The sequence below is a fragment of the Bombus huntii genome, unplaced genomic scaffold, assembly GCF_024542735.1.
Source record: "Bombus huntii isolate Logan2020A unplaced genomic scaffold, iyBomHunt1.1 ctg00000089.1, whole genome shotgun sequence".
Lineage (NCBI taxonomy): Eukaryota > Metazoa > Arthropoda > Insecta > Hymenoptera > Apidae > Bombus > Bombus huntii.
Window position 1 is genome coordinate 96,950 of NW_026099344.1, and position 17,330 is coordinate 114,279.

At 37.0% G+C, this 17,330-nt stretch overlaps 4 long non-coding RNA genes across 5 annotated transcripts; 2 read left to right on the forward strand and 2 right to left on the reverse strand.

Annotated features, from left to right (window-relative positions):
* Positions 1-2,136: 2,136 nt before the first annotated feature.
* On the forward strand, positions 2,137-3,382 carry LOC126876666 (uncharacterized). Its single transcript, XR_007694417.1, has 2 exons — positions 2,137-2,873; positions 3,133-3,382. It is a non-coding gene; the product is annotated as an uncharacterized LOC126876666 (long non-coding RNA).
* A 4,161-nt stretch (positions 3,383-7,543) lies between these two features.
* Positions 7,544-10,047, reverse strand: LOC126876663 (uncharacterized). 2 transcript variants are annotated; one of them, XR_007694413.1, is made up of 4 exons: positions 9,861-10,047; positions 9,299-9,421; positions 8,720-8,808; positions 7,544-8,616 (listed from the first exon to the last, which is right to left on the reverse strand). It is a non-coding gene; the product is annotated as an uncharacterized LOC126876663 (long non-coding RNA). The 2 variants fall into 2 exon arrangements; XR_007694414.1 differs by having other exon boundaries at positions 9,747-9,875.
* A 603-nt stretch (positions 10,048-10,650) lies between these two features.
* Positions 10,651-13,833, forward strand: LOC126876667 (uncharacterized). Its single transcript, XR_007694418.1, has 2 exons — positions 10,651-11,013; positions 11,951-13,833. It is a non-coding gene; the product is annotated as an uncharacterized LOC126876667 (long non-coding RNA).
* Positions 13,834-15,286: 1,453 nt separating this feature from the next.
* LOC126876664 (uncharacterized) lies at positions 15,287-16,505 on the reverse strand. The gene is made up of 2 exons (XR_007694415.1): positions 16,294-16,505; positions 15,287-16,213 (listed from the first exon to the last, which is right to left on the reverse strand). It is a non-coding gene; the product is annotated as an uncharacterized LOC126876664 (long non-coding RNA).
* Positions 16,506-17,330: the final 825 nt, after the last annotated feature.

A 17,330-nucleotide genomic window follows, 5' to 3' on the forward strand; every position in this document is an offset into this window, starting at 1 on the left:
AAATAGAGTATATGTAATACGAAACTTTATATTATTCATGTTATTATGGACAAAATATCACAATATGTTCATATATTTAAATCTCCTCCGAAAAAGATTATTGTATGTAGAACACAGTTTAACTGTATTTTGAATTCTTGTTTATCAGATCACAATTGATAAGTTGATATTAGGATGATTATCCTCATTTGAAACAATTTTGTGACTGTTACTTGTCAATATACTTTATATCTTATGTACATTTTAAATATAGTACGCAAACTCGAAGTTGCAAGGAACATTAATAAAAATTCAATATTTCAATAACGCCTTTCATGATTATAATTAAATATTTTTTCAAAATGTCGCATCAGTGTTACATCTAGCACCCCCTCCCCCACACACAAAAGTTTACCAATTTATAATATATGTACTAGTAGATTGACAAGTTACGATTTACAGGTTATATAGAATTCTATTTTATGATTTTATAATTTTTCGTTAAATAGAATAATCAAATAACTTGCAATTAGTAAAATTTAATTTGTTTTATCGTCAAACTTGTACAAGGGAACATATTAATGCTGGTAACTTTAGTGACTTGCAAAATTTCAATAGTGCAAGACAGGCCAGATATTCAATTGCAATTGGTTGCTATCCATATTTTCATCGGTCTTACAATAACCTTATGTTATCAATTATGAATTAAAAAGTTAATGAAATCACAACTCACCCAAGGCCAATGGGTATGACTTCTTTTCGAAGATCGATTGAAATCTCGAGTTTGTTGTTTGAGATATTCAGTTACCACAAGACAAAAACACCACTCCATTACAGCCGACGTAAACAAAACATGACAGATTCTTCCAATTCTCGGACAACAAACATAGGCTTACATACTTACTGTTTTAAAGTCACAGTCTGTCGTTGAACTTTCGCCAAGTAACTTGATACGTACATATACACGTCCCTCGAAATCAGTTTTCGACGAAAATACATACGTGACATGTTATGTTGCAACCGAACGTGAATTTCTCGCGGGAAATAGCCTGATATCGTTTATTTATGCGTCTCTCAAATACGAATTTTACTATACACTTCGTTTAAGGCACGCCATTTTGCAAAACGATTATCGAAAGATTACTGCTTACATCGAGATCAAGAATAGATTCGCAGGAAGCTGGATGCCGCGATTTCTTCCCGCGCTTTACTTTCTTTCGAAGTTGTGTGTTACGCCGGGCGACCCTCTGCCTGGCCCAGGTCACACACCGCGGGCCAGACGGACACCAGATGTCCGCTCTTCCGTACGGCGTACCCTCAATAGCCTTAAGTATCTTCCATAAATCTCAGGAATTTCCTAGTAGAGGCCCTTCAAACCAAACAAACGTCTGTTTCCGAAGAATTTCTAAAGACTCTTGTCTACCACGGCGTGACAAGGGAAAGTTAGTTTTTCTCACGTATGCTGCAACTTTCCTCCCACTAACCACTTTCTCTCGAGGGCGGTTAAGACCCTTCGTTTAACCAATTAAACACGAAGACTATTTCCCTCACTCTTCTAACTAAAATCGTCACCAACAGATCCGATGGTCCCGTGCGCTAGACACACCCACCCTTAGCTTTCCTCCGACACAACATCGTCACTCAACTTCACTTCTTCTACATCGTTGGAAAAGTCAACTACTAAGTCTACCGCTAATGCCCATCGTGCAGTCTAAGCATAACGCGAGAGTCGGTCTCGGTATTGTCGAGCCTACATTTCCTCTCCTAAATATCTTATAGTGCTACGTCCACTAATACATTGAATCCAATTACAAGAGCCCTGCTCTAACGTACATATCTATCTTATCTTCGTGCGATAAGTGATTATCTCTCTATCTATGCTCATCAGTGTAATCTAAGTGTTGGAAATATATAATTTATAATTCAGTGAATCACAGTGTTATACAAACTCAATCACCCCTATTATCTCACCGGAAATCAGGGGATCGATCAAGTCGTGGTGTCGATTGTTATAATCGTAACGGGAATTTACGACTCCCGTTGACGTCTCTCCTAGCGACTACGTCTCCCCGCGATTGGTCGAATAAACATTGTGATTGGTTGATTTCCTGCTGCCATATTCGGTTTCGCCGAGAATCGTGAACACGTACGCTGGAAGCAATGCGGGGTAATTATTTAATTTATTTCATAATATTATTTAACATATATCGTGAAAAGTTCTGAATATTCGGATTCTTCTGTTATCGTTTCATCGTATGTTAGCATTATCAGCTCTCGATATCGAATTGACAAACAGAATTTTTCTCATGCAAAGTAAGTCACATTAAGTATATGTATATGTATAGTCGAAGCAATGCAATTAAAAATTTTTCCATTTTAATTGGAATTATTTATCACAGACATTTTACCGAGCATTCATTTTATAAATCTTATACATATATATATGTCGGAGATGAAAGAACACCGGAGTCTGTAATTGAACAATTGTAGTTATTCAATCCGATTGTAATTGTTCGAGAGTTGTGATAATGAGCTTGGGCTCGAGGAGGCAGTCAGTCGCCGAACGTAGCCGCGGTCACGGGATGAACGCTTTGTCTAACAAAGGTATGGAGTAATTCTATAGCTCTCCTTAAAAGAAATATTCGTGGCGACACGCGACAGTAAACATTCCAACGGTTTCTGTCCCGTGGCTCGCCACACGCAGACCCTATTCTTCGAGTAAGATGATTGCCAGATGTCGATGCGTCTCCGCAGTACATGTTCGGCTAGCTCGAGGGCCCGTTATAAATCTTAAGATTTAGTCAACTAAAGTCCTTCAAACAGACAAACAGTCTTTGTCCCAACTACGGGAAAATAGGGGAGACTTATTTTTCAACGAGCGGCGTCTCCCACTAGTAACTTTCCCTCGAGGGCGGCTAGCATCTTTTTCTAACCACCGATATGGAGATTGACCAATTAGCAGCAACGTCAATTTCCCTTACTTTCTGAACGAAGGCTTTTCTCGACGAATCCGATGATCTCGTATCCTTAGACACACCCCATTATAGTTTTCCTCTGTGGCATCATCGGGACGGGAAAGGCATTCTCGTTCGCGATCTCATTGATGAAAGGAGTAACTCTTTACGATCAGTGAATATTACGCGTCCGACTTAGATTTTGTGAGTACGTTCATCTATCATCCCGTCGACCGCGGATTCGTTATTGAACCTAGGATCATTGTCATTAGTTTCTCGAGTGCCTAACTACCACGGTTACTTGTCCGGCTCTATAATAGTCGTATTTGCACTAGTCAATGTCTTCTCTATTGCATAACGACAACGTGTAACCCAAACGAAGATTCGTTTCACGCCCCTAACCCTAATTCTAATGTCCGCTCCGACATATATATATATATATATATATATATATATATATATATATATATATATATATATATATATATATACACATCGTACATAAAGCAAAATACATCTAAAAAATAATAATAATAAGGAACCTCTGATGGAAATGCCTCCGCAAACATTGTCCGAACGACGATCACCGAAGCCTAGGGAAACAACAAAAAAGGAAAAAACATTAAAATCGCAAAAACAACCATAATATGCGAATATCCAAACTTACGAAAAATAACTCGAAGAAGGAGGTCCTTGTTGTGGGAGAGCAGCGGAATTGCGCGTGTTGCCCGAGCAAACATCGAGGTGATAATGATGCTGCAGCCGCCGGCCCTTGCACGCGCCGAAGAAACACGGGTAATTCCCACGGTACAAAACATAGAAGTTTCTCGCGGAAAAGACTAGATCAGCATGGAATGCTTCAAGCCTCCTAGACGCTAGCTCAGCAGAAGCACAGGACCGATAAAAACTAAGTCGAAATACGGAATTTACATTTTGTCACGTACGATTCCAAGAAACCCAAACTGCAACATCCCGATTCCCACGGAAGCGTACCCCCAGTGGACCACCACCCCGTGGGGGATGGCATTATAAATAAGCGAAGCAACATAGAGCAGCGCTCATTATTATTCTGGTGAACATTCTTATTACGCTCATTATATTTTGTGTTCATTGTTATTACGGATCATTCGTATTACGTTCATTATTCTTGCGTTCATTATTATAGTGATCATTGTTATTACCGTTCATTATTCTTGTGCTCATTATATTTTGTGTTCATTGTTACTACGTTCGTTATTGCGCTCATCATTGCATTTAGAAATTTTGTATAGTATTTTGCGTTTCGGGGTCTTTAGTTTTTCGGTCAAGGAAAGAGAACCGCGACTAAGTAAAAGAAAGATTTTATCTTTGAAGTCCTCATTTCATCGCTTAGACAGAAACGCGCATTGTAATTGCGGTATTAATCCAGTTAGTAAATTGTTCAGTCTGTATCGAAATAGATAAATAAAGTAAAAGTTGATAGTAAACTATATTCGAGTTCAAGTAATAAACCCAACAAAAACTTCGACGACCACCGGAGCAGCTAAGGTAATGGCACCAGACAGCACCTACTCCTCAAGGTAAGAAAATTAATTTTGAAAATTTCCTTCTTCTCTGATAATCTCGTTGCCCTCGAGAATCGAATTAGAACTTCCTATCATCGATCTCGTTTTATTTTCGTGAACGGTTTTGAAGATAGAATCATTGTTTAAACTTTAAACAAAGGAGTTGTCCGCTGTGTCGGCTTGTGCGAACGGTATTTTCAGCTACTGAAACACTCACTGATCTTCGCATTCCTCCTCCCATTGTTGGCAAAATATTGTCCGTCTTTGGGCAAGGCTTGCGAAATCACACAAGTCCCGCACAGAGAGGACCATTAAATACATCGTCGGGGTCAATCGAAAATTAAGAGCAATACCGGCATTGCTATTAACCGATATTCGTGCCATCATTGCATGCGATTGTAAGAGAGAAATAGCAGAACAATTTCCCTTCGAAAATTTAACCAAAGGATCGTTCGCTGTGTTGGCTTGTGCAAACGGTGTTTTCGATTATCGAAAACACCCATCGATCTTCGCATTCCTCCTCCCACTGTTGGTAAAATATTACCCGTCTTTGGGCAAGGCTTGCGAAATCACACGAGTCCCACACAGAGAGGATCGTTAGAATCATCCTCGATTATTAAACTCAAAAGGCAAGAAAATCATGGTAACAGAATCCATCGTAGTAAATGAATTGAGTTTCGGTTCTAACGGCAAACTACTACAGCGAAATTAAAAGAGAAGAAGAAGTCAAAAGTAAAAATAAATTTATATAAAACAACGAAAAATCTCACATTCCTATCCAATCCAGCAACGCTAAAATATATATATCCGGCTAATAAAATATATATAAAGGTAATAATCTAAGCAATTCTACATTCAAATAAAAATCCGTTTAACGAGGACAAATATTTATTGTTCCCAGCTTTAATCCTCTCCCGTGCCAATATCCCTGCACATAGTAGGTTAGCCGAAAAGTGGAAATCGTTTACCAGTTGCATTAAGCGTCAGTTAACGCTACCCATTAAACAAAAAAAAATAATAAAAAATAAAATATTTTGAAATAGTCCTTAGACTATTTCTGGTGGCAGCAACTATCGTATTAATTAGAAATCTAAATCAGTATTACATACACAATAATATCAATTCAGTTTATTTCCCTTCAGATTAAATTCAAACTCAAACGAAAAAAAAAATTTTTCAGTAAAATTTAAACTTAAGATTTGATCGATTTAAACAAACAAATTGATACGTAACATTAGAGATTTAAATTTTTGGTGGCAGCGGTGGGATCCGCTTCACGGAGGATTAAAGTTGGTTTAAACGGTTCGATTCGCTCCACAAAGAATTAAAGTTGTTACGATTATCGATAAAATATATACCTAAGAAATAATATCGACTAAATTAGAATCGTTGGACAAAGACATGATCTTGATGTTGTCGGAAAAACTTAAAGCATGGGATGCGAATTTTCGCGACATGAGTACAACAATGAATAAATTACAAGACGATGTGCGTTCACTGAAAATAAAAAAAGAAATCAAGACACCCGTATCATTGCCGATAATTTCCCAAGCGACAATACCGATAGAAGTTAATCCCCAACCAATTAAGTTAAAAGATGCAATAGAGACAGTACCAATGTTCGACGGACATCGACCCTCGGTATTTCGATTTTTAAGAGCATGCGAGCGCGCACGAAACATGGTTCCTAGGCATCAAGAATCTCAGTTAATAAAATTATTAACGAATAAGCTTCGCGGACACGCATTTCTCGCCATAGAAGACACAGAAGTAATAAGTTTAAACGATTTCGGGAATAAATTAAAAGATATGTTCGGTCCGGGAAAAACGGTTAACGAATATAAAGGGGAATTAGCTACAATATTTCAACGACCAGGAGAAGATATTTTGGACTACATAGGACGCGTCAAAGATCTCAGACTGGCGATAATGAACGGGGAAAGGTACGAGTACGGCACCGTATTTTAAGATAGGATAGATCGAGACACGAGGGAAGCTTTCGTTAAGGGGCTTCCAAACGAGGTGTATTTACGAGTAAAGATAGCAGGATACCAATCCTTGGACGATGCGTACCGCCAAGCCGTGAAAGCAACACGAGAACTAAAACAAGTGAACAATAGAATTCGATACCAACATTCGACACCTTCGAATAATTATAACCGAAACAACCGCCAGAACTGGAGATTTGTACCGCCGTCGCGGAAACATCTAAACAACCCGGGAATAGAAGAAAATGTTAGAAAAGAAGCAAGAGCAATAATTTGGGAAGAAAAATGCATAAATAAACACCTCGATAGAGATCTAAATCAAAAGAGAGATGCTGATCATTTCAACCAATCAACTTTTCAATGCAAACACCATTCCGTTGCTGTGATAAGGGATAATGTCACGTTAAATAATAAGAGGACGCACGGTGCCATAGACAGGATCATGAGTGAGAAATTTCCTGAGTTACCAAACAAGATAAATAATATTAGTGCCAAAGAACTTTCAGACGAAGCAGAAACTAGGAAATTGAACGACGAGACGACAGGCAATGCTTATCCACTGCATAATATCACAGAGATATTGGACCCGCTGGGAAGTGCGAATTGCCTCTCCACGTTCAACTTGGCAAAGATACAAAAGCAAGACTCCACGAATTTCGTGAATGTCTCAACCATAATAGGAAAAGAGATAGCGAGTGTATCTCACTCAAAAACTTCTATAAAACCATCAGAAGGAAACTTTATCGAACTCAAAGCCAAATCATTAAATTGCAAAGAAGATCACACTATAGAAAATAAAAATATAGCTATCCCTAAATCCAAAACAGAATCTATAAGCAAAAAGGTTTGTAATAAAAATTCAAAGAATAATTCCAAATCTACCAAAAATATTCCTAAACGTTCCATACAAATAAATAATAATTTAATTATAATAAACACTTCCAGTGAAACTATTCATCCTGAAAAGGTAGAGAAAAATAAAGGTTCAATTCAACGAGCCCAAAGAAATCAAAAGGGAGAAAATAGGGAATCACCAGTTGAAGATATATATAAAAACTTGAATACGCTAGCCATTGGATTATAATTGGATTAAAAATACTTTATTGGTTACTACATCTAATATTTGACGTAGGTAACATAGTAGGTAGTGCTGATCTTATGATTCCCCCAGGAAAATATAGATAGTATCACACTATACTATATACAAAATATTTTTGGGTTAATATGGCTGCGGCACTTTCAAAAATTTGTATTTTGAATGCTATTAGCAAGCAATTGGATAATTGGATCGATGTCAGTAAACTTGCGTCTTGGCGCAAAATAAAAACTAAAATGAAGGAAAGGAACGAAATTCTCCCCGCACGAATTAGTTTTGGACATCTAGCCAGAGAACCTACTGGTGAAGTAATAATCGAAGAGAACATGGAACCAACATACTCAGAATATCTCGAAGATCTGTTCAATAAAATTTACACCGTACAACGAATGGCAAGAGAAAATTTGATAAAATCCAAACTAAGATCAAATATTACGATCGACGAATCAACCTCAAGATTTTAAAATAGGAGATTCGATATATTTACTAAAAGAACCTAGTAAAGGAAAATTCTCCGATCGATATACTGGACCACACAAAGTGCTAGAAATCTTGCAGAACCAAAACGTCAAGATTGAAGTAAAAAAGGGATTCCGCGAACGGTGCACTTAAACAAGTTAAAACTAGCGCATAATCGAAATAAACAATGAATAAAGTGATTTCAGTGGGCAACGTAGTGCAGTAGTGTATGTTGTAGTGCTGTTCGTCGAATGACACAGATAGCGAAAACATAAAAGAAAAAAAAAGGAAAATTATTATATGTGCTTCAATTATTGTTTAAATATAAAACGTGTTAACTCAATGAATAATTAACTAGTGAAAGTGAAAGTTACCTTGTGAACAAGTGATCAACATACAAGAAAGTGTACGTGCAAGTATAGGTTATGGATCGTTGTTCGTGGTACATAATGTACGACAGCTACCTAAAATAAGTGAATAAATTAGTTTCAATCGTCTCAGTGCAAAATACAAGGTTACTAAATGTTATAACTATATTGTGGATAAATCAAAAGGAGGTGTGACACTGTACGTCGAATAATACAGATAGTGAACACCTAAAAAGAAAAAAAAGAAAATTATCATGTGTACTCCAATCATTGTTTGAATATAAAACGTGTTGATTCAATAAATAATTAAAAGAGTGAAAGTGAAAGTTACCTTGTGAACAAGTAATCATCATACGAGAAGGTTTACGTGCAAAATAGGTTATGGCTCCCTGTTTGCGGAACACCATGTACAACAGCCAGCTGAAAAATAAATGAACAAATTAACTTCAATTGCCTTAATGCAAAATACAACAGTACTAAATGTTATAACAATACTGTGGAAGCATGGCACTTTTCGTTGAATAACACAGATAGCGGAAACTTGAAAAGAAAAGGTTTATTACGAGTGCTCCAATTACTGTTTGAACGTAAAACGTGTTAGTTCAACGAATAACTAAAACAGTGAAAGTGCAACCTACCTCGTGAACAATTAATCACTATACAAGGAAGTGTACATGCATGAATTTCGCAGGTTAATAAGAAGAAATAAAATAGCTGATAAAGTATAGAAAGCGGTTAGAAAATAATCAAGATAGATTAATTGAGAGTTAGTAATAAATATAACCGGAGTAAAAGGATATTTTGTTATGCATTAATCTACGTAGTATTGTTATGTTATTTTGTAATGCCTAATAGCGGTCGCGCATACAATGCATTATACACATATTGAATTAAATAAATTAAACACCACCTTTATGACCACAGATATAAGACGATTGAAGGCAGCCGTAGTAAGTATCCAAGGCATATCAAAGAATCGGATGATGTTGTGGGAACGATCCAGGTAAGTGACGCAGCATCGAAAGAGCAGAATCTGAAGAATTACAGACAATGTTAATCTAACAAATAAATTTTAATCATTAATAAGGGAACTAATTCATATCATGCATAAAATAATAACAAATAGCAAGTACAAGCAATAATAAATTAATAGGGAAAATAAGAAAGGTTAATAAACACAGAAATGGGTTAGAAATTACAATGTCAATCTAACAAATAAAATTTAATCACTAATAAGGAAACTAATTCATATCATACACAAAATAATAACAAATAGCAAGTACATGCAATAATAAATTAATAGGGAAAATAAGAAAAGTCAATAAACACAGAAATAGGTTAGAAATTGATAGACTAACTAAATATTAACAACAAGACATGACTGAACTCGGTGCAGAGGAATAAAGTTATGCTACACGAAAATAACTGGTAACACAATACACAAAACATTAACTAAATTAAACAAGACTTACATAAATGCAAGTCACGTATAATCAAAACAATGACTATTGAAATTCGGTGACAATACAATCCATGCTATCACATTAAAGTAGCACACGGTATTGACACAGACAATATCATGAAATACAAAACAATATTACAAAAAAACTACTAAATAAAATTATAATGATTAACAATTAATTAGTTATTTCAACAACACGTTACTGTTGACATTAAACCAACGCCATACCAAAGAGACACGCGAGCGGCCATGTTGAAAAATTCGTCGCACATACAAATAATAGCCAATGCAATGTAATACAGCATCATAATAGCAATGTTAGGTACTAATAAAAAAAAAACAAACAAAAAAGAGAGAGATAAGGAAAATATATATATAATAAATAACAACTAACATAATCATAACATATTATATATATTATATTATATACAGGGATACAGTCTTCGTACAAAGGAACAGGTCCGAACGAAACTTATAAAAAAAAAAATAAAAAATAAAAATAAATAATATATATATACATTAACTATTTTTGTATGTGCGTGCAGAACGGATGGCGAATTCATCAACCATTCTCTGAACGACGGATGGAAGTACATGTAGGCGTTGTCCAGACGTTTCACGAGGAATCCAGAGAGCATTTGGAATCTCTGCAGAAAATCCTCCCATGCATGATCGTTACAATAATCTGACTCATCTCGAAAGAAATTTTTTTAGTCCAAGGAATAGCAATCCGCACCGTAGAACTGTAAGGCACCTGTACGCCACCCACGAAACCAAATACTTTTGCTATCCACCTGTAAACAAACAACATTTATAACTATACATATAATTCTCACTTATATCTACCAATATATATATACACGCATGTTGTAAAGTAGGCGATATTTATAACACTCACTTCCATTGATAATGCAAGTGACTCATAAAAATAAGCCGTCATATTTACCATTACACGCACATATATATATATTCAAAGACAAGCTATATTTGTAATATCTATTCCTATTGATAATATATACTTATATATTCATAACAATAAAACAAATCTCATCTATACTACTTACCAATACGTATGCATATATGTATATAATTATAACCCAAGTAGCATTCATAATATTTATTTTCACTGATAACATGTACGTAAAACCTAAAATAAAACAAAGGTTTTAACAATAAGAAAAAAAAAGAGAAAAAAATACATATAAATATAAAAATTTTCTTTTTCTATATATATATATATTAATAATAATAAAAGGTTATTCTTATTTCTAATAAACTCGAAAGTAAAATGACAAATGACAACATTATACCATGATATACCGACACAAAGACGCACCACACAGAAGAAACTAATAGAGAACGCTTTAAGCTTGGCAAACTTACCGCCCGACGAATTTGCATACACCATAACCAAAACCCAGGACACATGGCTCTGATCACAGGAGAAGCGGTCCATATAGTCGAATGCATTCCGGTACAAGTAAAGGTACGACATACAACAGAATGCTACTCGGAGCTACCCGTTTGGCAAGGGAATCACACCACAGGAACTCCGCCCGGACGTGCGCCAAACGTGGCGATATTCAGCACCATCGTCGTTGGCCACGAGCGGAATATATACCCAAAAAGACCTCGACGCACTACGGGACCACGTCATGTTCCCGGCAGAAAAATCTGCAGTCTTGAACACATTGGCCAGAGGAGCGACAGGAAAAACAATCGTCCCTGGAACAGTAAACATCCTGGGAATGATGGACGAAAACACATTAACGACAATAGCGAAAAATATCGTATCAAGCTTATGGACTGGTTTCATGGAATTTGGAACTGTCAGTGCAGCAATATTTGGAATACTCGTAATGTTTAAATTAATCAAGACGATAATAGATATAGCCATATATGGATACCAGTTAAGTGAAACTTACGGATGTGGAATCGCCCTATTAGGAGCAATATGCGGCTCAGTCACCCACCTGCTACTATACCTCAAAGGAAGACGAAATATCGATGATCAAACAGCACAACCTCAAGGGATATCGATAACACCGGTAGTCACTCAACAACCAACGACATCTACGTCCGCCTTGAGCGAACTCAGAGACACCACCAGTCAAATTTCCTTTGGAAATTTGAACTCCAAGGGCGGGGGTGTCACGTCCCGCGCTCCGCACGCGCCGTAACAAGAACAAGAAAACCATTCTATACAAAACGCGCGAATAAGGATTTGAATGCACAAACGAACACACGGCGCTACGAAACTAAAGGAAGGATTAACAAAACGAGGGCGACTAATAGATCCAACCAATAAACAAAACACATATACACACAACTCTAAATAAACCTACCAATAACCGACTTGCAATTTGAAAACTTGTGGTTCAATATAATATAAATCCAACCAGTATAAAATAAAATAAATAGAACCAGCTAATGGATTGAACGAGTTATGAACCAAGCAAATAAACCAGGAAATAAGAATAACTACAAAAGGGGAAATAATTGAAACGCCAGGAATACATGTATATATAAATATATTTTAATCAATCAACTTGGAGAGTTACATATAAGTATAAACATATATGCCAGACATGTAATAAACTAGTAAATATTAGAGACAGTACTTCCAATACTATGCAACAAATACAATATTATCAATTTATGAAATATAAGTATATATGAAGTCAAAAACTAATAGTCTAACGAATACATAAAACATACAATATTGTATTATTAAAGAAATAAAAGTTACATTGTCAGAAACATATATATATGTGTGCGCATTCTATCAAACAGTAATCTAAGATACATACTTAACTAGCCTACATTCCGGTAAAGAGTTATAAAATAAGAACTACATTACGAAACATCCATGTCTATATATAAATATATATAATCTATATTCTAAACTAAATTACTACTAATGTGTGCGCATTCTACATTATTAAATCAAATTAGTAATCTAAGATACATACTTAAAACTAGCCTACATTCCGGTAAAGAGTTATAAAATAAGAACTACATTACGAAACATGCATGTCTCTACATAAATATATAAATAATCTATATTCTAAACTAAACCACTACTAATAATCTACAAAAGAAATAGAACACACAACGCAACACTTGGGACTAAGCGACAACCTATCGATAGGCCAAACGCTCAAAATAATTAACACCGCAACGACTTGAGGAATTCTATCATCAAACACAAGTATGTAAACACACATTAAACACACAATAATCTAGAAACAAAACCTTCAATACTATGTTGCCACAATACAAGATATATATGTATATATGAAATCAAATGATTGACACATAACCTCAAATACACATTATATCGCTAAGGAATCTAAATGAAAATCACATTGCCAGAAATATATACATATATACGTGTGCGTATGCGTGTTCTATCTTGTTAAATGAAGTTAATATAAAATAAATAATTGACATTTCATTTCGTATGAATACTACACTGCCAGAAGAAATATGCATATGAATACGTATATATATGTGTGTGTGTGTGTGTGTGTGTGTGTGTGCGTATGTTTTATATTATCGAACACTCTATAAAATAAACTACTCAAAACAATAAATAACGCTATCGAAGAATTACAAAACATTAGTCATATTAAAATGACACACAACATAAATATATATATATATATATATATATATATTCACACGAACAATACTATTGTCACTTTAAACAATATTAATAAATAAATGTTCTAATTGCGGTAGAATAAGGAAAAACGAGCGACAGACGGAAAATTACTTCGATAACAAAACTAAAGACCCGCCACTATAACTTTACTAATGACATTTATGAGCAGCCATGTTAGATTTACACGTGCGCATCGGAACAACTAACGCGCGTCATGGCGACAGGAATATTAGGGATTAATGGAAATCAGGCGCGAGAAACAAATCATGAAAACACATTGTTAACATTTTTCTTTAATAAATTCTATGCGCAACTACACTGTCAAATACAAATGTAAAAAAAAAATATATATATAGATATATTATTGTAATATCGGAAAATAAGGATAGAAATTTTTTTTTTTTCGATTACTTACAATTTATTAATATTAAATTGAATATACAAATATAAATTGGACAGAGAACGATATTTATTTAACGGAACTAAATGCAATACTCGTATCTATATCAAATAACTTTACAGTTATTTGATCATTCTCGTCACAACGAATCTAACACACACACTCTCTCTCTCTAACAACTCTATCAATTCTCACGACTCTACTCTTCGACAACTCGAAACCTCTAACGACTCTACTCTTCAACGACTCAATTAGCTCTGACTCTCGCAACACACTTGCTTTTCGACTCGCATACTCTGATCTCTCGGTCATCGCTCCTCGAACCCGAAACCGTCCTTCTGCTCTAGCGTTCTTTATTGTTTTTCTCATATCTCTGTAAGAACTAGGTGACTTTAGTCACATAGGCGCTCTTAAATGTAAACGAACCACAGAAGGACGACGTACACGGTTTTTTCTATTTTCAACCGATCTCTAATTCAAATTTATTCTACGATATTACATTATTAATTAAAAAAAAGGGGGAAATATAAAATTAAATATATTTAACAAACATAAAATAGATAACCTTAACATTTAAAATGTATATATATATGTCGGAGAGATAAGAACACCGGAACACCTAGAACTTGGGATAGTCCAGCAACAGTGTACTCCAGGGTCTACTATAGTTGTAGTCAAACGATGACAGTTAGCTAATCCGATTGTAATCGTTCGAGACTGGTGATGGTGAGCTTTGGCTCGGGGCGACGGCCCGTCGCCCAACGTAACCGCGGTCGACGGGACGGGCGCTTTGTCTAGCAAAGGTATAGAGCGATAGTATGACCTCCAGTACAGGAAGTACGGGGCAGTAAAACATTCCAACGGGCCCCTCAGACAATGAATACCCAAAGTTGAGGCACTTGCGCGACACGAGTACCGCTAGCCCGAGGACCCGCCATAAAACCTAGGTCACTTCCGGCAATTAAGAGTTTCCTAATGGACAGGCAGGTTGGTCCCAAAAGCGACCGATGGAGACACGGGGGTCGGGCATCCTCGGGACGGGCACTGGGGCATTCTTGCTAGAGATCTGAGCGAGGAAGCACGGAGCGTCTTACGATCAGGAGCAGTGCACGTTTGAGTTCTACTAAGCATATCTATCACCCCGTCGGCCGCGTATTCGTAACCGAACCGGAGACCATCGTCACCAGTACCGCGAGCATCTAATCCCCAGGTTGATCGCCGGTTCTGTACTCTCGATATTTGTGTTAATAAACGGTGTTTGCGTGATACCGCAACGATGGCTGCCCCTCAGGGCAACTCGCCGAACGCCCCCAACCTGATCCTCAATGCAACCCCGACATATATATATATATATATATATATATATATATATATATATATATATATATATATATATATATATATATATATATATATGTCGGAGATAAGAGGACACCGGTGCCTTCCCTCTGAAACCTCGGGAAAATCCATAAAAACATTGTAATTAAAATCTACAGTTGTAACTAAACGATTTGCCGTCATTCTAACCAATTGTATTTGTTTGAGACTTGTGACAATGAGCTTGGGCTCAAGGCGACAATTAGTCGCCGAACGTAGCCGCGGTCAACGGGACGAACTCCCCATCTAACAAACGCATTAAGTAATCCTATAGCTATCCTTAAAAGAAAGATTTGTAGCGGCACATGGCAGTAAACATTCCAACGGTTTCTGTCCCGTAGCTCGCCACACGCAGATCCTATTCTCCGGGCAGGATGTTTACCAGATGTCGACGCGTCTCCACAGTACGTGATCGGCTAGCCCGAGGACCGTCATAAACACTAATATCTAGTTACCTAAAATCCTTCAACAGATACACAGTCTTTGTCCCAGTTACGGGAAGACAGGAGAGACCTATTTTTCCACGAACGACGTCTCCCACTAGCAACCCTCCCTCAAGGGCGGCTAGCATACTTTTCTAACTACCGATATGGAGATTGGCCAATTAGCAGCAACGTCAATTTCCCTTACTTTCCGAACGTAGGATGTCCCCGACGAATCCAATGATCTCGTGTCCTTAGACACACCCCGTCATAGTTTTCCTCTGGGGTATCACCGGGACGGAAAGTCATTCTCTCTTGCGACCTCACCGACAAAAAGAGATTAACGCCTTACGGTCAGTGAATATCAACACAGAATCCGACTTAGATTTTTGCGAGTGCGTACGACTACCGTCCCGTTGTCCGCGGACTCGTTATCGAACCTAAGACCATTGTCACTAGCGTCGCGAGTATGTGGTCATTGTGAGTTTGTGTCAACTCTGTAACAATTTCGTGTGTGTCAATAAAAATAACTTCAGTGTAAAAGAAAACATGGATAGCTTCAGTGAGGAATCTTTACCGGTCCCAAGCCCCCGCCACGAGGACGACTCGGGCCCAGACTCGGAACTTGACTCGACATATATATATGTCGGAGATGAAAGAACACCGGAGTCTGTAATTGAACAATTGTAGTTATTCAATCCGATTGTAATTGTTCGAGAGTTGTGATAATGAGCTTGGGGTCGAGGCGACAGTCAGTCGCCGAACGTAGCCGCGGTTACGGGATGAACGCTTTGTTGTTTCTGTCCCGTGGCTCGCCACACGCAGACCCTATTCTTCGAGTAAGATGATTGCCAGATGTCGATGCGTCTCCGCAGTACATGTTCGGCTAGCTCGAGGGCCCGTTATAAATCTTAAGATTTAGTTAACTAAAGTCCTTCAAACAGACAAACAGTCTTTGTCCCAACTACGGGAAAATAGGGGAGACCTATTTTTCAACGAGCGGCGTCTCCCACTAGCAACTTTTCCTCGAGGGCGGCTAGCATCTTTTTCTAACCACCGATATGGAGATTGACCAATTAGCAGCAACGCCAATTTCCCTTACTTTCTGGACGAAGGCTTTTCTCGACGAATCCGATGATCTCGTGTCCTTAGACACACCCCATTATAGTTTTCCTCTGTGGCATCATCGGGACGGGAAAGGCATTCTCGCTCGCGATCTCACTGATGAAAGGAGTAACCCTTTACGACCAGTGAATATTACGCGTCCGACTTAGATTTTGTGAGCCCGTACATCCACTATTCCGTTGACCGCGGATTCGTTATTGCACTTAGGATCATTGTCATTAGTTTCTCGAGTATCTAATTACCACGGTTACTTGTCCGATTCTATAATAATCGCAGTTGCACTAGTCAATGTCTTCCCTATTGCACAACGACAATGTGTAATCCAAATGAAGATTCGTTTCACGCCCCTAACCCTAATTCTAATGTAAACCCGACATTTATAATGTAAAAAATGTATATGTAATACAAAAAGAATGTAGAATATAGGTACTAATGTTTAATCTGATTTTCTGTAATTTTGACAGTTTTGTAATCTTTTGTTTTTATATT